Source organism: Arvicola amphibius, chromosome 18 (genome assembly GCF_903992535.2).
Source record: "Arvicola amphibius chromosome 18, mArvAmp1.2, whole genome shotgun sequence".
In the NCBI taxonomy this organism is placed as follows: domain Eukaryota; kingdom Metazoa; phylum Chordata; class Mammalia; order Rodentia; family Cricetidae; genus Arvicola; species Arvicola amphibius.
Window position 1 is genome coordinate 32010237 of NC_052064.1, and position 20527 is coordinate 32030763.

General features: G+C 45.5%; 1 protein-coding gene across 4 annotated transcripts in view; it reads left to right on the top strand.

Moving 5' to 3' along the window:
* Positions 1-4122: 4122 nt before the first annotated feature.
* Casp8 (caspase 8) overlaps positions 4123-20527 on the top strand; it is a 31347-nt gene continuing 14942 nt past the window's right edge. Inside the window, exons 1-3 of one of the 4 annotated variants that reach the window (XM_038315301.1) lie at positions 4123-4427; positions 4775-5151; positions 19313-19418. The gene's annotated coding sequence lies outside the window, so the exon portion shown is untranslated. Of the gene's footprint in view, positions 5152-9836; positions 10176-16269; positions 16680-19312; positions 19419-20527 lie in introns of those variants that run through there. The other 3 variants (XM_042054272.1, XM_038315300.1, XM_038315303.1) reach the window with 3 other exon arrangements.

A 20527-nucleotide genomic window follows, 5' to 3' on the forward strand; every position in this document is an offset into this window, starting at 1 on the left:
GAAACATTTAGACAATTTTCTTTACATGCTTCCGTTGTAGCGAATTCCTGGCCACTTACACCCAGATCCACATCTTTGGCGGAATCACGGGTATTTCCGCATCAGACCTCAGACCGCGATTATTCCCGTCGTGAAGTTCATGCCCTTGTGATGAATTCCTAATAGTTCCACCAGAGGGCAGCAAGGAAGCATGAACAGGGAAGCGGAGGCCGGAAGGAGTTTGCCGCTGGAAAGCTCTCCAGGGAGTCGGGCATAGGTGGTAGACACCTTTAATCCTAGCTTTTGGGAGACAGAGGCAAGCGGGTCTCCGGGTCTCCGTGAGTCTGAGAGCTGCCTGGTCTATACAAAGTGAATTCCAGCACAGCCAGGGCTGTTACACAGGGAAACCCTGTCTCAAAAGAAAAAGGGAGAGGGTTGGGATGAAATTCAAAGACAAAGAAGATAGCCGGGCGGTGGTGGCGCACGCCTTTAATCCCAGCACTCGGGAGGCAGAGGCAGGCGGATCTCTGAGTTCGAGGCCAGCCTGGTCTACAAGAGCTAGTTCCAGGACAGGCTCTAGAAACTACAGGGAAACCCTGTCTCGAAAAACCAAAAAAAAAAAAAAAAAAAAAAAAAAAAAAAAAAAAAAAAAAGACAAAGAAGATACTAAGCGCCATACAGAGATGTTTTTTGAACTGAAAAAAGAGAAATCAGAAGACTGAGCCGATATTGACTTTCAAATGTAAAATTTGTCTGAAAACAGCACAGAGGCACACCCTACGCATACATCACAGTGGACTGACTTTCTATTTCCTAGTCAGCGAGCACAGGTCTTCAGCAAACAGTCCTTCTGCCTCAGCCTCAGACACAGGCAAACCATGCCTTTCTGCTTCTTCTCAGAACCGTTGATTTCACTTCCTCTTTCCAAGGGCATGCTTTTCTCAAGAGATCTGGCCGGAAAGTGTTCCTTGCACAGCAACAGGGCGGCCCTGCATCTTCTAGCTTTATTTGGCTGGAAGACACATAGCAAAGGAGGACTTTGCAGTTGACGGCAGAAGTCTTTATTTCTGCTGTTGATGCTTCGCGGTCATCTTTGGGCAATGTCCTGGTGTAGCCTGGCTGTCGGGTTTGATGTGGTAAGAAGCAGGTTCAGGAGAAGAGGTGTTTTGAAATCTCATCAAACAACCTTAGTATGAACTTTGGGAACACTAGGGAGGGGCTGTACCAAGATGCAACAAACAGAAACTTGAACTAGAGACACTGTGGTAGTTTTAGTAAGGATGTCCTTCACAGACTCTTGTATTTGAAACTTTGTTCCCAGTTGGTTGGTGCTGTTTGGGGCAGTTTGGGTGATGTAACCTTGCAGGAGGAAGTATATTGTTGGGCGTAGGCTTTGGGGTTCAACGCCTCACACTGCTTCTGGTTAGTTCTTTCTATGCTTTGTGTTTGCATTTGAAGATGTGAGCTCTCAGTTTTCTCCTCCTGCTGCCACGCCTGCCTGAGGCTTGCTGCCACGCTTCTCTGCCAGGACAAACACTATTCTCTCTGGAACTATAAGCCAAATAAACTCTTCCCATTCCAAGATGCCTTTGGTCATCGCGTTTTAGGGCAGTAACAAAAAAATAACTAATACATACACCTTAGGTTATGTGTATGGACCAGTTAGGGTGGCCTCACTTTGGAGGTGGTATTTCAAGCTGGGGCAACACAAAGCAGAGGGATAAACAGAAACGGGTGAAAGAACAGCGTGGTATTATTCTGAGGTGGGATGCAATTGAGAGAACCTCCAAAGGAACCCTGAGAAGGCTTGGGGTATCTTTCAAGACAAGTGGAGAACTTCTTCCATATATGGGGGTCACTTAGAGACTTCGAAATAATTGCACAGAAGAGTTACATTTATCCACAGCCCAGACGGAGTGGAGACATTCATTCTCTAGACCTTTCTGAACCCCACTTCTCACAGATATTTGGGGTTATGACAAGCTTCTGAAAGGGTTATACAGATGATAATTAGGCCCAGGTGTGGCGATGCACACACATCTGTAATCCCAGCATTTGGAAGGCTGAGGCGGCGTTACCTCCCTAGGTATGGTTCCAGCCTGGTCACTGGCATTCCTAGCAATGGAGGCTTTGTCAAAGCCTCCAAAAGCCAATCCAAGAGATCAGTAACAGCGGAAAAACAGAGAAAAAAAATGTATGCAAATGTGTCCTGCTGGGAAGAGGAACCAATGGGGAGACCCAGTGGCACCCAAGTCCATCTGGGGTCTTGATATGAGCTTTAGGCTCAGATGGAGGGCTGGGGGGGGGTCATAAATGACTAAGCAGTCCTGGTCAGGCTGGGGCCCCGCCCACCACTGATCCTTGCCTCATCCTGCAAGTGGTCATCAGAAGCCTGTGAAACCTCTCTGGGAGACAAACTCCCTTCTAGCTGGCATCCAGCGTTAGCCTCTCTCTCTCCCACCATGAGATTCGCGGGGGAGGGGGGGGGAAATTCTAATTTCATGGAGAACCAGTATTTCTTTTTAAAACTTCATTATAAATGTATTTACTCACTACAGTGTGTGTGTACATGTGTGTGCGTGTGTGTGCGTGCGTGCGTGCGTGCGTGCATGTGTGTGTGTGTGTGTGTGTGTGTGTGTGTGTGTGTGTGTGGTATGTGCCTGGGAGTCACATGGGACTTACAGGAATCAGTTCTCTCTTCCTGTCATGTGGGCCGCAGGGATCAAACACTGGTCGTCAGGCTTGGTGGCAGACTTCTTTATGAGTTGAACCATCTTGAGAGCCAGGACCATTATTTCAATGAACTGACAATCAAACAGAGGGTCACCGTGACTCTTTAGAGAGAATCGTGTCATTCCTGCCAAGAAGATTACAGAAGGAGGATGGCACCCACTTTGAGGCCAGCTTGGTCTACATAATAGGTCCCAGGCCAATGTGGGCTCCATAGTAAAACTGGCCTGGCAGAAATAAAGATTTTCACAAGAGACACTTGTGTCTCTCAGACCACCAGATTATTAAACAGTGGATCCCAAAGAAATAGGAATTTCTCTTGGAGTCTCACATTGAGAGAAGTAAAAGAAGCCATCAGTTTCAAGAAGATGAGCTTGGGGAGCCTCTGCCTCTCTCCATCCCTCTTCCCGATGTGGCCACACTGAGTAAATCTCCTTTTTCTCCTTTCTACTCTCAGTTGTCCTATTAAGGACAGCTAGCCAAACCTGGCTGGGGCACAGGGTGTGGCCCCCAAGTTCAGTACAATAACAGATCCTATCTCACAAAACAGAAAGAAGACAAGAAAGGTTCCTTTCCCTTTTCTCTGTCTTCTCCTGGTGCCTGGGTATCTCTCCTACATTGAGCTCATATGTGTTTGCTTGTAGCCACGTGCCCGGTTTCCTTCCATGGTCTTTGCGCTGTTTATCCCTTTCAAAGGCGTCTTCTCAGTGAAGCATCTCTGGTTCACTACACTGGGTAGCTCCTACTCTAGCAGCGCTGCAAAGCTTCTGGTGCCTTCGTGGCCTTCAGAGCCATCTGGCACAGCGTCTGCCTGTTGATAAGCAAAGGGAAACTCATGAAACCTGGTTCTTCCTTGACCACCTTTGCCTTATCGGTGAATCTCTATTCTCAGAACCCCTTGGAGGGACTTGAAGTCCCTGTTAGTTTCCTGTTCCTGCTCCCCCTTCCTTCCTTTCTGAGAGAAGAGAAGCCGACGAATAAGCAGTCTTCCGGGGTTTTGTGGTTTTTGTTTGCTTGTTTGTAGGTAGGGCCTCACTACATAGTCCTGGCTGGCCTTGAACTTGCTTTGCGGACCAAGCTGGCATCAAACTCACAGTGATCCACCTGTGTAGCATTGTAGCATCAATAAGAACCAGAGACAGAAACTGGGGTTCAATCTGAAGGTCAGAGAAGCAAAGCAGCCAGCCAGCCTCTGGCTCTTCCCTCTACCTCATTCCGAAATGGTGATCCTGCCTCCAGGAATTTCAGAACGAGATTGTGTCCGAGACCTGTCTCCTCCTGTTTTATATTCCTCTCTATCTAGTGCTGGGATTAAGGGTGTGCACCACTACCGCCTGGTTTCTGTGGCAAACTAGCGTGGCTACTGGGATTACAGGTGTGTGTCACCACTGCCTGATCTGTAAGGCTGATGGGGGGGCTGTTTTACTCTCTGAACTTCAGGCAAACTTTACTTATTAAAATACAGATGAAATATCACTATACACCCGCTTCCATGCGCCACCACGCCTGACCTAGGAAGAGATCTTAAAGTAGCTCCCAGATGTTCCTGGAGCCCTCCTGACACTGAGATGCTATTTGTAGCCCATGGGAGCCAAGTATAATGAACGAGGAGGCAACCGTGACAGCTACATCCACACTGCCACCAGGACCTCTCCAACCCAGGGAGCTAGCAGGTTCTGCAGGGAGAGCAAGACCATGTTCCTCTTTGACTTTGCGTGGTATGTAAATGTCATGACTCAGAGAGGGGAGGGCAGAGAATTACAGAGAACTAATTAAATCAGCACCTCCCACCCACGCTTTATACCCAGCTTTGATCTGGTAGAAACGGCTAGGACAATTCCGTGCTGTTTTAGACGACATTGCCTGAGTTCTACTTTGGTGCCTGCTCAGTTGTGAACTTCAGAGCCTGACATTCGCTCAGAACAGATGATAAAGGACTTCAAGAGCTTTTCACCAAGGTTATATTTATTAAGGAGGGTGGTTCAGGATGTTGCTCTCTCCTGCCTATCTTCTGGAAAGGTTTTTATGTATAGTGATATAATGCTAATCCATGAATGTTTTGCAGATTTGAAAAACTGCTGGAGACACAGCCAGGTGCAATGTGCTTTCTCCTAACCCACAGCTCAAGCAGGGCTTGGTTAATTCAGAGGAAGCAACAAGAACAAAACCCCAAAAGGCACCATGCCAGCGTGGAAAAGGACACTCCCAGAGTTAAGCTACAAAGAAGACTCTGAGGCCAACCAGCTTTCTACAAGAAGCAGACACCAGCTGATCCGCCTGGAAGAGGTTTAGACCAGTTGAGACACCTGGAAAGGACAGTGTCCAACCTGCTGAGCTGCCCGCAGGCTGGGCAGTGAGCGCTAGGTCCCCACTTTTGTGAGATGTCACCCATGCTGGAGCAGGCTTTGATAATACAGCCGTCTTCAAGTTATTTCTGCTCCTGTAAGTAAACCTGATGTGGGATTCCTCTCTGGATGCTGTGAATATGTTTTATTATCATTGGTCAATAAAGAAGCTGCTTTGGCCAAGGGCAGGACAGAATATAGCTAGGCGGGAAAACTAAATTGAATGCAGGGAGAAAGAAGGTGGAGTCAGGCAGATGCCAGCCAGGTGCTGAGAAAACAAGGCGTGTAGACAATGGGGTAATGCCACAGCCACGTGGCAATACAAAGGCAAATAGAAATTGGTTAATTTAAGATGTAAGAGCTAGGCCAGGTGGTGGTGGCACATGCCTTTAATCCCAGCACTCGGGAGGCAGAGGCAGGCGGATCTCTGTGAGTTCGAGGCCAGCCTGGTCTACAAGAGCTAGTTCCAGGATGGACTCTAAAACTACAGCGAAACCCTGTCTTAAAAAACCAAAAAAAAAGAAATGTAAGAGCTAGTAGAAATAAGCCTGAGCCATTGGCCAAACAGTGTTGTAATTAATACAGTTTCTGTGTGATTATTCAGGTCTGGGTGGCCAGGTAACGAAAGTGTAGACTTTGTTTACATAAGCCCTCACCCATATTCCTGTAAGGAACCCCAATAAAGCTCATTAGGTCATCAAGTTGGACTTTGGTGGTATCTGTGTTTGGGTCTGTCACCCGTTTCCTGTCTGGGGTGAGTAGACATGTGTGTTGCATCTCCTAGGAAGGTTTCATCATACAACACCAGGATAAGAAAGTACCAGCAGTGACTCACTTCTTTCAGCCAGCCCCCACCTTCTGCTTTTCATCATTCCCAATAATGCTACGATACATGAGTCAGTCAACGGGGTAGTAGGTTCTTTATAGACGGTCACCCAAGGATCCTCTGTGACCCTGGAGCATCCACCCTCCCTCTACAGGACTAGAATGTCTGACAGAATTTTCTGCTTCACAGAAAATTTTTGAAGAACTGTCCTACCCTGTCTTAGCAAAGTTTGGAAGTCATTTTTTTTGTGTCCTACTTGTCCAGTTTGAATAGCATACTGTCAACAGTTGAGGCAAGGGCAGCCCCTTTCCCACATGGCTAGCTTTTGGACACAAAGAAGGAAAACTCCATATGGAGGTTCTTTGAAGCATACCATCCTTTTTAAAAAGTAAATTGGTGCTGCCAGGAGTAGATGTGTCTCACTGTCATGAAAACCCTTATGTTACTAAAACATTTTAAATGTCATATTCCACAGGTCTTTGAAGTGTTTGGAGATCACCACCTGTCTAAAATATATCTCTGTATGACCCTGAAAACACACTTAACATTACTACAAGTTTGATTTTAATATGTGACTAAACTACTAACCTGCATTTCTTTATTATCCTAAATAGTTTGCAATAATAACTTTCAAGGACTAGAAATTTACATTACGTTGCTAAATGAGCTGTATAGGTATGATACCTTAAACAAGTATGGTATGTTCTAACAAAAATAACCTTAAATTTGTATTAATATACAAAATTCCATAACAATGTAAAATATTTGAGACAAGTGGTTGTTCAAAAGTAGACCCAGCAACCCACCCTTCTATTGCATCATTTCTGTACTATAATGCCCCTTTTTCCATCAGAAAGAGATCCCTGAGTCTTTTATAACCAATCCCCCAATGATGACAAATATCCATAACCCACTGAATGACCAAAAACCACCCATCCCACCTCTTGGGAATGTGGGTGTTGTGTTCTCTAGACTGCTTCTCATTGTCAGGGGGGCAGGGTGGGCAATAGCATTTGTAGGGGACCCTGAGAAAAATCAAGATAATGATCAAGTCCTAGAAAACCTAGCTGTAACATTTGTTGCCCAGTCTCTGTGTAATGGGAAAGTACAAGACTTTATCTGTAGTCCTGATTAGAGTACTGTATGAGGCTGGACCATCTCAACCAGCAGCCTCGAATCTGTTCTGGATGCAGAACTCTGGGGAAACTGCAACAGAGTTACTCTGAGAGGCTGGATTGCCTGGGCCACCCATTTCCATTGGTATCTGGTCCCCTTGCTTTGAAACCACACAAACTTTCAAAGGTAACATACATATCTACATTAACACAAGTATGGACTGTGTGTGTGTGTGTGTGTGTGTGTGTGTGTGCACAAGCCAGCTAAAGATGATTTTTATTTATGTTTTTGAGCAGGTGAAATACACATCACCTGTCTTGTGGTTTTTATAGGTTTATTTCTTTATATTGGTATGTATGTAGCCAGGATTTTCGGGGTGGGGGGTCTCCCCTAATCAAACCTGATCCACTTTAACGTTGAATGGATCCACAGCCTTTCATTTTCTGCAGAAACAAAAACATAGCCTTTTCCCCAAAGCAATACATTTTCTGACTTAAAGTTAAGGCATTCCTAAAGTATCTAGGCTGGCTTAATTATCTAGGCTCGCTTAATTCAGCAGTTCCTTCCACAAACCCATGTCTCTCATCAGCTGTCATTCTCTGTTATTAGCATTTAAAAAATTTAAAATTAGCAAAGCACCATATAAGGTCTTTATATTTTTTAATTATATTATTTTACTCTTTCCCCCCTCCCTTCTCTACTTTACTCTTTTTAAAGACTTTATTATTTTTAAACTATTTTTCCTATGAATGTCTATATCCATTTTCTTTTCTTTCTTCAGCATCTAAGCACATTTTAAAAAATACTGTACTCTCTTTAGAGATTCTTTTCTGTCTGGATCCTGTCTTTTCTGCTCATCTGCAGTGTTCTCTGATTGTGTGAGACAAATCTTAAACAGCTACGTCAGATGCTGGCAGGGCTCAGTTTAGTGCTTGGTGCTGGTGACCGGTGGCTTCAGCCACATGCAATCTCTTTACATCGAGTCTATCCAAAGACCTTGGTCAACAGGAAGCTGCACCAGGAAGCCATGTTTGACACTGTGTTTTGAACTTTCCCTTTTGGCTTTCTCAGGCCTTATGTGGGTATATGTGGTCAGATGATGGGCACCATATGTAGTCAGACTGGTCTGGCCTTATCAGCTTTCACTGTTGGTGCCGTGGTTTGATGACACGTCTCCCAGGAGTGCTTAGTCCCTAGCTGGTGGTGCTACCTGGGAAGGCCGTGCCAATGAGCTCCTGGGAGCAGCCTGGCCCCTAGCCTAGCCCCACTTCCTGATTACACAGGCGGTGGAACCAGCCAGCCTTCTGCTTCGACTGACTGTATCCCTTGAACCGTAAGGCAGAATAAAGTATTCCTTCCTTAAATTGCTTCCTGTTGGGCATCTTGTTCCAGCAATAAGAGGCAGTGCACCTGGTAACAGCAGGGATAAACGTAGAAGTCTCATACCCTATGTTCCTACGTCCTCCATGCACTAGGGGACCATAAGGGTGGCTGCCACTATTCCAGTTTGGAGTGAGGCAATGGGTCTGAAACCTGCTGATTCTAAGCCCTCCCCTTCCCCTGAGTGTGTGTGTGTGAGTGTGTGTGTGTGGTGGGTCAGTGGCCCTTATGGAGTGTGTGTGAGTGTGAGTGTGTGTGTGTGTGTGCACATGTGTGTGAGCGTGTGTGTGCATGGGCATGTGTGTGTGCGTGTGCATGTGTGTGTGTGTGGTGGGTCAGTGGCCCTTATGGGGGGGTGTGAGTGTGTGTGTGGGAGGTCAGTGGCCCTTATGGAGTGTGTGTATGTGTGAGCGTGTGTGTGCGTGTGCATGTGTGTGTGAGCGTGTGTGTATGTGTGTGTGGTGGGTCAGTGGCCCTTATGGGGTGTGTGTGAGTGTGTGTGTGTGTGCATGTGTGTGTGAGCGTGTGTGTGTGTGGTGGGTCAGTGGCCCTTATGGGGTGTGTGTGAGTGTGTGTAGGGGGGAGGTCAGTGGCCCTTATGGGGTATGGATATGCCAGATTCCTGCCAGGTTACTGCCACAGCCTGGTCTTTTGATTTTCCATGCTTTAAAACATAGGCTTGATAGTAATTTTAAATCTCTATGTCTCGGTCAGGGGGATATGGGAATAAAAGACAGAACAAGCCTGGCCTAGTGTCACAAGCTTGTAATCCCAGCTACTTGGGAGATGGAAGGAGAGGGATGTGAAGCCAAGGTCAGCCGGGACAACTTAACCAAGACGGCATCTCGAAATAAAACGTTAGAGGTCTGGGAAGATGGTTTAGTGGGTAAGAGAGCTGGCTGTGCAAGCTAATGACCTAAGTTCAGATCTCCAGCACAGGTGGGAAGCATGGCCTGTGGCCCCCGACGCTGGGATGGGGACTCTCTGCATGGCCTGTGGCCCCCGACGCTGGGATGGGGACTGCATCAAATACCAGTTTGAAGTCCAGTGTGAAATCAATTCCTTCCTTCTTTGAGTGGTTGGAGATTGGGCATTGGCTCACATAAGTGTGTGTGTGTGTGTGTGTGTGTGTGTGTGTGTGTGTTCTTTCATTGTCTCCTGTAGCCCTGGCTGATCCTGAATCTTGCTAGTTCTAATCTTCTTGCCTCCACCTCCCTGAGTGCTGAGATTACAGGCGTGCACCAGACCTCCATCCGGTTTACCCATCCGGTTTACACGGTGTAGGTTTTCTGCAGGCAAAGCAAACACTCCACCCCACAGTCACGTTCCTGGCCTGTCTCAGAAAGGGGGCTGGGGTGGGGGGGAGAATAAGGAAGTGTCCTCAAGAATTGGCGGGAGCTCCTAAGGCAAGGGACAGTGGGGCAGCCTATAGCAAGGACGGCTGGCTGGCACCATGATGCCAACTAATGATTAACTTGTTGCGGAATGAGTCATTCCTCTTCGCTGGGTGAAGTTTTCGCCGAACTCTTTGAATTGCGAGTTTTCCTTCCTCGAGGCTGGAGCCTCGGGTGGTCGGGTTTTAAAGCCTGGCTTCTTGGAATTGCTGGGAAACGGTGGCCGAGCCGGGTGGGAACAGGAAGTGAGCGCGCTCCTGGGCTCCTGGAGCTGTGGGCCCCGCGTGGAGACTTCGAAAGCAAAAGTTAGCGGCGGCCTCTGGCGGGCGGGCGTAGCAGGTCTTCTCTCCGAGCCGCTCGCCCGGGTCCCCGGAGCTGTGACCGGAGCTGTGACTCTGCGATCAGGTGAGTGCGGCTCTGCGGCCTCGTTCCACTCCCACCAGCAGCGCGGCTGCTCCGGTGGCGATCTCGCGTGACGCTTCCCGGCACACATCCACCGAGGTGCCGCCAGCGCCCGCAGGACCCTCGGCGCCTCCCTCGTCCCCTCTCCAGAAAACCTCAGACAACTTCTTAGGCTTACTTTCTTTTTAACTCGATTCTGGAATCTGGATCTGAGTTAATCACGCGCTGACATCACCGTGTGGAGTCCTCTAGCCTCTGCTGCGTGTCCTCCCCGTTTTGTGCTCCTTCCAACCCTTAAAAGACACCTCCAAACCCCATTTCTCCCCTCCCTCAATCCGTTTCTCTCCCTCTCCCCTCTTTCTGTCCTCCTCCCCCACTTCCTTGAGCTTTTAAACTTCTGATTTTCCTGCCGGTCACTCACTCTTGTAACTACTTGAGACTTTAAAGCTATTGGTAATTACCATATATTCTTATTTCTATTTCTTATTATGTTCCTTCTGCTTGGTTAGCTCTCCGTTTATTTCTTTAAAACATAATTTATTTCTATTTTATGTCTGTGAGTGTTTTGCCTTCAAGTATGTATGTACACCTGGTGTGTGTGTGTGTGTGTGTGCGCGCGCGCGCGGGGGGGGGGTGGGGTGGGGGTGGGGGGTGGGGGTGGGGTGGGCACAGATCCCCTGGAACTGGAGTTCTAGATAGTTTAAGCCACCATGTGGATGCTGGGAGCAGAACACAGATACTCTGCAGGAGTGGTGAGTGCTCTAAACTGCTGTGCCATCTCTCCAGTCCCAACAAGTCAGTTTTTATGAATAGGGGAGTGATCCAATTAGGATGACGAACACTCTCGTTTCTTACGAATCGGCTGCATCCCGGAGAAGATGACCCCATAACACCAGGTGGTGCCGCTGGCGTTTGATTCTGCCCAGTAATGCCACAATGAGAAAATCAAATCCCGTTTGCGGTTTAATCCAGTCCAGGAAATAACAGGACTTCTTCAGCAAGGCCACTTCACCCTATTCAGTCTACCATCTTTTTTCTTTTTCTTTCTTTTTATTTTTTTGTGACGCTTCCAACTTGAAATTTTTTTTTAATAAGAAAGTAGACATCTTCTTGCTTCATTCAGTATTTCCCAGGTTTACTGACCCCATTTAAATATGGCAAATGATGCCGTTTCCACTTTTGCAGAGTTTCTTTTCATTGGTGATATCTTCGGGCAGTTGTATGGTTCAGGTATTACCGTGAAGGCTGCAGTTGCTGCCTTCAGGAAGCTCATGGTCTTGGACAGGAAATGTGGGCCCAGAACTGGGGTAGAGGTTGGGTAGCAACCATACTAAGTCCTGGCGTGGATTAAGACACAAACAGGATTTGAGTCTGTTGCTGTGGTCTTGCCCAGGTTCTTGGGCAGAATCACAAGCCAGGAAAGGCACTGCTATCATGGGGTTACCCTAGCCCAGCCCTCCCTGGTGCAGAGGTACTTTTAGACAGGCCATTCATCCTCTCAACTGCCAAATCGGGGCGCTTAATTCTCATAGCTTCTTCCTGTGGTGGGTAGCAGCAAGCGGTTTCAAAGTTCTTTTTTTTCTCTAACACCAGAACCTATAACTAATTACCAGCAGTGAGCTTATGTGGTTGATCATTGTTTGGTTCATATGTCCTTGGGGAGATTGCTGTAGGAAACCTTTAATTTTAGAGTTCTTTAAGGAGCTGTGACTGAGAACTTTTGAAATGGGACCAAAGAGAAGGTCTGTGTTTGTAACAGAGTCCACTGTGGCAGTTGGATGTCCTTTAAAGTTCAGGACTTCAGGCCAGTCCGAGGCAATACCAATAGTTACAGGGTGAAAACACTGTAGTCATATGGCTACAATGTAACCCAGAAACAGCTTTAAAACCCGGAAAAATAGGGGCCCGGCAGTGGCGGCACCGCCTTGAATCCCATTACTCGGGAGGCAGAGGCAGGTGGATCCCTGAGTTTGAGGCCAGCCTGGTCTACAGAGAGAGTTCCAGGACAGCCAGGGCTACACAAAGAAACCCTATCTCGAAAAACAAACAAACAAACAAATCCTGAAATATGGAAAGAAAGCATTCTTGTTATAGTCCCGTCTGTATTTCTCACTTAGACTAAAGCAATAAGGCTTTAGTGGTAAAATGATTATCTAAAGGGTTAACTCTTTCTGTCTCATACCCAGAGCCAAAAGCCCTGCCACCCCTCAGGCCTCTTTGTCAGTTGATATAATTTTAGAAATTCATCCATTTCTTTTAGATCCTAGAAGTGAGATTTTCAGGTATAGCCATGGGGGTTTTTTTTTTTGTAATTTTTTGTAAATTTCATAGTTATCAGTTGTAATGTCTCCCCTTTTGCCTCTAACTTGATTAATCTGGGTTTTCTCTCTTTTAGTTAGTAGGTCTTCTTTATCTTTTCTTAGTACCAACCCTGCTTCTTCAATTCTTTGTGAATCTATTTTTGGTTTTGTTTCATTAATTCCTGCCCTGATCGTAATTATTTTTCCCATATGTCTTAGTTACTATCTGTTGCCGTGAAGAGACCCCATGAAAACATCCAACTGTGGGGCTGGCTTACAATTCCAGAGGGGTTAGTTCATTATCGCAGTGGGGAGCATGGTGGCTGGCAGGCAGGCAAGGCAGTGAGGTAGTAGCTGAGAGTTCACATGATCCACAAGTTCCAGGCTAATGCAGAGTGAGAAACTGGGCTAGTTGTGGGCTTTTGAAGTCTCAAAGCTCACCCTGTGTTTCTCCCTTTACTAATTCTTCTCAAACACTTCCAAAAAAGTGTCTCAAACACTTGGGGACAAGCATTTAAACAAAAAAACAAACAAAAATTGGCCCGAGGGCCATTCTCATTCAAACCATCACACCTGGTCTCTTGTGTTTTGGTTTAGCTTGTTCTGGTTTTCCTGAGGCCTTAAGGGGTCATTGTGTTACTATTTTGTCCATTTGATCTGTGACCTCAGCGGAGCCATGAGCTGAGCTGGAGTCACATGCAGGCAGCAGAAGCAGCAGCCTGTACGGCTGTGTGGAGCTGCTAACCCAAAGAGTTGCTTCTGTTTTTAAGTTACTCTGTTGGGGCTGCCGTAACTCAGATGCTTTTTTTTCATCTACTGATAAGAATGGGGTATTGAAGTCACCCACTTACGGTGTTGGAATTAGTTCATGACTTTACCCTTAGTAGAATTTGATTTATTCATACACCAATGTTTAGAACTACAATGTCCTCTTAATGGATTGTCTCTCAGTCTGTATGAGGTGACCCTCTGTATCTTGGCTGATATCTGATATTTGAACAGTGGCCCTGGCTTGTTTCTGAGACCCGTTTGCTTAGACATCCTTTTCTCCTGTTCACCTTTCAGACAGTGTTTGTCATCTTTGATGCTGAGGTGCAGTCTGTTGGCAGTAACAAATAGACGGATCCTGGTTTTGGTTGGTTTGTTTGTTTTGTTTTGACCTAATCTGCAGTTTGTGTCTTTCGGTTGTGATACAGGGATCACTAGTATTCAGAATTACTATTGAAAGGTTCTGCCCAAGAACTATGTCCCACAGTTGCCAAATGAGACCTCGTGAAACTAAAGGACTTCTGCATAGTGAAGGATCTGATAACTGGGCAAAGGGACAGCATACAGGATGGGAGAAAAATCTTTACACACCGTTTATCTGGCAAAGCGTTAGTATCTAGACAATACAAAGAACTAAAAGAGTAGGCCAGGTGGTTGTGTCGCATGCCTTTAACCTCAGCTCTTGGAGGGCAGCTCTCTGTGAGTTCGAGGCCAGCTTGGTCTACAAAGCGAGTTCTAGAAAAACCAGGGCTATTACACAGAGAAACCCTGTCTCAAAAAAAAAAATCAGCAAAACAAAACAAACAAAAAGCAGAAAGAAAACAAAGAACTAGAAATGTAAGCAATAAGAATTCAAATAACTCAATTAATAAGCGAGTCAATGAAGCGAACAGGTGGTTCTCAGATGATGAAATGAAGGCCCAGGAGGCTGGCAGAGGGAGCAGAGGCACTGGGCGTTGAGCCAGACGGTCTTAATTCCTTCCCTAGAACACACGTGAAGGAGAAGGGCCGTGCGTGTCCCGAAAGAAAGTTGTCTTCTCACTCCTGTGAGTGGCAAGAATGTCCCTCACTCTCAAATAAATAAATGAGTAAGTCGTTAAATAAATGGTAAAAAAAAAACCCACACAAATAGCTAAAAGCAATGAAACAATTCTCCACTTCATTAGCCATCAGAGAACTGTGAATTAAAGAACATTGAAGAGATTCCATTTTATTTCCGTCAGGATAGCAGTCATTAAGATAAAAAATAACCACAGATGCTTGAAAGAAATTAGACAGAAGGGACCCATAGATCCTGCTGATGGGGCTGCAAGCTGGGCTAGCCTCTGGAAAATAAATGTGGGGGTTATTCAAATAGCTAAATTGTGGAACCAACCCGACCATTAAAAACAGAGGAATAGATGAGGAACACACGTGCTCATGTAGTAGGAGTCTGTTTGTTTGTTCCTGGCTGCTCAGCCCTGAAATAATCACTCAGAAACCATATTATATTGCAATACTGTTTGGCCAATAGCTTAAGCATATTTCTGGCTAAGTCTTATATCTTAATTTAACCCGTCTCTATTAATTTGTGTATTGTCACGTGACTGTGGCTTACTGGGTAAAGTTCTGGAGTCTGTGTCTGGCGGGGTTACATGGCTTCTTCTGACTCCACCTTCTTTCTCCCAGCATTCAGTTTAGTTTTCCCTGCCTAGCTCTACTCTGTCCTATCACGGGCCAAGGGAGTTTCTTTATTAACCAATGGTATTCACAGCATACAGAGGGGAATCCCACATCACCTCTCCTTTTCTGTCTAAATGAAAAAAGGTTTTAATTTTAATATAGTAAAATTACATATAGCAAAACAGGTATCTAGCAAGAATTACAGTTACAATATCTATATCTACTTTATCTTTTACCATAACTAAGGAAAACTATATCTACTTCCTCAACTCCATCAAAGACCCCAGAAGGATATAATATTACCTAAGTAAACAAGAAGTGCATTGTAAGCAAATTCCAAAACTCTAGAATTGACAGAGACATCTCTCTGCCTGGACAGTCACCCAAAGTTCTTCTGTACCATTGGGGCATCCATCTTCAGTCTACAGGCCCATAGTATCCAGCAGACTTTTCCACAAAGCAGGAAATTTCAAAGACAGTTCTGCTTATATTGGCAGTTTGTCAGTCACTTTCTTCTGTGTCCCTGAAGAATGTTTAACAGACTCTTTCATGAATCAGGGACCCCGGAAGATCATCTCACCTTTAGGCAAGTTTAGCAGTCATTTCTCTGTGGATCCTGCATGTCCAGTTAATCAAGTAGTCCAGGCAAGAGCAGTTTCTTGCCCAAATGGCTAACCAATTCCAAAAGGAGCCTCTTTGATGCCCATATCCTCTTGAAATAGATTGGTGCTGCCAGGGCCAGACGTGTCTCATTGTCATAAAAAGTCCTAAGTTCTTAAAACATTTTAAATGCCATATTCTTGAAGGTCCCTGAAAGATTTGAAGAATACATATCTAACTGAAATATATCTCTATATATCTAGAAAATCTAACATGACTACCAGCTTAACTATTTTAGATGATTATCTATTAACTTATATTTCTTAATTATATGTTACGTTTTTAAATGAGCTTCACAATACCTTAATCAAGAGCAGAAATAGACATATAACAAAATTGACCTTAAATTTGTATCATTAAAACAAGATCAATAACAATGCAAAGTATTCATCTCTATATCATGCGTGCGTGCGCACGTGTGCACGCACACACACATACACATGCACGTGTGTGCAAAAATTTTCAATCATAAAGAACAGAGTATTTAACTACTTATTTAGATATTTAAAATATTGCATAAAAAAATAAAATTCCACTGGGCAGCGGTGGCACACTCCTTTAATCCCAGTACTTGGGAGGCAGAGGCAAGTGGATCCAGCCTGGTCTACAGATCGAGTTCCAGGACAGCCAGGGCTACACAGAGAAACCCTGTCTCCAAAAACAACCAAAAAAAAAAAGTTATATTATTTGCAGGGAAATGGACAAAAATGGAGATAATCATCCTTAGTCAACTGAGCCAATCTCGGAAAGACAGATATCATGAGCTTTTACCATTTGTGGTTGGTAGATTTTATTTAGTCACATAAACTCATGAATTTGACGTGAAAGGTAGAAATGAAACTTTCTTGAGACTGTCAAGGCGGCAGAGGGACTGACAGGGAGGTGGAGGGCCAGTAAGGGAGTATGCTCGGCGTACAATGTATCCATGCACACACTTCGAACCCTCTTACCCAGGCCAGTCCTCTTCCTCCCACCTCCTGTCTACGCCCTGCCAGGAGAGCAGGAAGTACAAACCACCCTACCCTCCAGCTCTTGGTTGCCCTCTGCCTGCCACAGACCCAGAGAAGGGGCTTGGTAGCCAGGCGCCTTGGCCGAGGACCTCGGGGGTTTGTTTCTGGTAAGGTCAGCTGGGCTTTGAAGGGGAAGGATCTTGATTCTAGAACTTTCTAGGCTTCTGGGTGTGGGATCTGGAGGCCATATGGCTGTAGAGGGATTCAGGGTTTCAATACTGAAAGGGAAGTCGGGAGCTTTTTCTGTGTGGGTAGCTGCCTTCTATCTTCTGTCCCCCCCACTTCCTGGATGGATATGCTTCTGGGTGTTCCTTGAATGTACCTTAAATACATCCATCTATTTGAAGCCTCCCCCTTAAACGGAAGCCAAAATTTAAATTTCAACTGACTTGGCTGCTCCATCTCCTGATCTGCTTACTCCTCTCGAAACTACGCATCTTCTGACACACACATGCACACCCCCAAACATGAACACAGTCTTAGCGATTTGACTGTGTATATAATCTGCAGTACTGGGAATCGAGTCCAGAACCTTACACATGCTGGGCACGTATTATTACCGCCCTGAGCTACCTCCCCAGCCTGCCGTTCCTATTAAAAACGAAACAGAGCTGTCTAGAGAAGGAAACAATAAGGAAGCACAGATTAAAAACTCAGAAATCTGTACCAGCGGCGAGGGTAGGGCGAGGTTAATTAAGCGTCTTACAAGGGAAGTTATGAGTTACATTCAATTAGAAAATGATGGGGCTGGCTACACATTTTTATTGAGGTTTGAGTGCCTTTGCTGGGCTGTTTCGAACACCTGCCTGCCTGGACTTGTTGATTTCCTGTGTGGGTCGTTAGGATCTAGGGGAGGCAGAGCCTAATTAGAGCCCCCACCCCCTTTCTGGGAGCAGCCTTGCCCGGAGGCAGAGGGGGCACTAACAGACTTGGCTTGAGACAGGCTTTGGATGACATGTAAACTTTTATCCCTGGAAAGTTCTAGCAAGTTTCATGTCCCCCACCCCCACCCCGTCTTGGAGGTAGTTCTCTAAACCACCGGAGGAGCCTTTCAAGGACTGCAGTCGACAGGCGTGTGAGGCTTTGGCAGAGCCGCGGGGAGCCTCGCTCTAACGCAGTCTGGTGTTTGCTAAACTTTTAATATTTCTGGAAATACCAATTATTTGAAAATGTGATGATTTGTCTTTCTCTGTTGCATCCAATAGTAATTAGAATAAGATAATATGTTTTTTTTTCTGAGTATGTGTGCATGTCTGTGGGTATGCGTGTGTGTGTGTGTGTGTGTGTGTGTGTGTGCGTGCGTGTTTGTGGGTGTGCGTGTGTGTATTCTTGTGTTATCTATCTCGGGTCTTTGCTGGCTTGACACTCACCAAGCAGCCGGCATAGGCTGGCTGGTGTTATGAAAATTTCAAACTTTTAAGGAGTGTGCTGTTGAAGCCCTTGAGCGACACGTGAATCTGCGCCCACATCTGGCGAGGCGATCCAGATGTGACCTAGTGCGATAGTAAAATGGAGACTGTGGCAGCCGTGTCTTCAGAGGCTGCTAGTAAAACGTGTTCCATGTGTGCTGCTAGGGATGCTTCTGAACACGTATGTGTCTTAATGCATTTGCTTACATTTAAATATTGTCAGTCGTGCATATGTAAACATTAAATGTCCTTACGTATTATATGGTGCAAATATATGTGTTGGGATTATTTGACAGCAGTAAAATAGACTATGCACATGATGTGACAAACTTTTCATATTTACTTCTGCACACATAGTTATATATATAGAAATGTGAATAAATTTCAGTATAAGATGCCAAATGTGGCCAGAGAATTAATTCCAAATGACAAGATTTAAAAGATTTTAATTTTATTTTTATTCTTTTCTACCCTTCCTCTGCGAGGTGTTTTCAGGAACAGAAGAACATTTAAAAAGTATTATTTTAAAAACAGTAACAATGTTAATTTCCTTGTGAGTTAAGGCTACCAGTCTAGGTTCAATAAGGCGAGACCACAGAGTGGTCCCTTTTCTTCCAGAGCAGGCAGACTAGCGGTGGTTTTTATGCTCTCTCTCTCTCTCTCTCTCTCTCTCTCTCTCTCTCTCTCTCTCTCTCTCTCTCTCTCTCTCTGTGTCTGTCTGTCTGTCTGTCTTTCTTTGAGGCATGGTTTCTCTGTGTAGCCCTGGTTGCCCTAGAACGCACTCCCTATAGGACCAGGTTGGCCTTGAACTCAGTGGTCGGACGGACGTGTGCCACCACTGCCTGGTAAGAGACCTGTTAGAAAAAGTGAAAGCAAAGAAGAAAAGCAATGATAAAAGCTGCTGTTCCCAGTAAGTCCCACTATATCTACATGCAATGAACAAAGAAACATAAACGTGAGCCGTGTAGGACATTATTGTCCTTATGAATATCGAGTGAATAAAACCCCCACAGTGGGTGTGCTAATCTACACATGTAGGTATTATTTCAGTTTTTTAAAATTCCTGTATCTTTGTGCGTGAATGTGTGAGTGACATGACTGCAATAATGTGACCATATTTTAATTTACTATATTTTGAATTTTTACACATAGAAATCAACAGTTTCTAAACCCAGAGAGAGGGAAGGCACTTCTGGAAGGAAAAAACCAAAGAAACTATGAGTCTTTTGGGCCATTAAAAAATAATAAAACTATCCTAATGTGAAAATAAAAAATATATATTTAAGTTATTATTTATCTTTGTGTTTGTCTTTGCTGATGTTTTGAGACAGTCTTGCTATATAGACCTAACCACCGTGGGACTGCTATGTGGACCAAGTAAACGTTGAACCTGTGGCAATCCTCCTGCTTCTGAATCTTCAGTGCTAGCGTTACAGGGTGAGTGACCATACCCAGCTTACAGATATTCTTATTTTAACATCAGCTGTGGAATAGTAGACCCCGGGGGGAATCCCCTCCGTTGCTGTCTCTGAGTGCTGGTTCAGCTTAGTGTCTTTAGCCATGAATGCTCAGGAAGGACGGGTATAGTCCTTAAGTCCTTAAGGCTCAGAAACAATTCTCTTGGTTGTAGGGGGGAGACGGTTTTGAGGTGAGGTGAAGGGCGGCGTCTGAGATGCCGTGGAAGTGATAGGGCGGTGTTGGAGCAGAAAGGTTTTCCAGGTGAAGGGTCTTGGAGAGTCATCCAGACTTACGTCTTGAGGGCAAGGCATCTCTCCATTAAAACAAAGAGCTTCTCAGCTGAGGAGGGTGAGGACCACTTCTTCCAAATGAATGTCCGTAGTGGTCAACTGAAAAAGAAAAATAAGCTGAGAACATCACTCACCACCCCAGGTCCTGGTGTTTGGGTCCCGTGCTGGCTAGTTTTTAATGACGTGATACAAGCTAGAGTCATTTTGGAAAGGGAGCCTAAATAGAGAAAATGCCCCTACCAGACTGTCCTGTTGGGCATTTTCTTGACCGATGTAGGATGTAGGAGGACCCAGCTCACTGTGGGCCCTGCCATCCCTGCACCGATGGTCTTGGGTGCTACATAAGGCAGGTGGAGCAAGCCATGAGAAGCAGGCCAGTAAGCAGCACCCCTCCATGCTGTCTGCGTCGGTTCCTGCCCTGACTTCCCTGGATAACAGACTCTACAAGCTGTAAGATTAAATCAACCTCTTCCTCTCCAAATTGCTTTTGGTCATGGTGTTTTATCATAGTCATAAATGCTAAGACAGGCCCCAGGACCAGGACTTTCTCTTTCTTGGGGGTTGGCATGGTTCTGGTATTTATTAGTAGCTGAGATTTATCTGATGTCACATCAGATTCACAATAGTCAGGACACAGATACCCTTCTACTCCTCACTTACACACTGAGACACTCACAATACACCCAGGAAGCAGCTTCCCAAGGAAGAGAGGCCAGTGGCACAGCCAGGCTTTGATCAAGGTGGAGCCGTGTTCCTAGCCACGACACTTGCTGTCCTTCTGCAGAGTCACCAATCCAT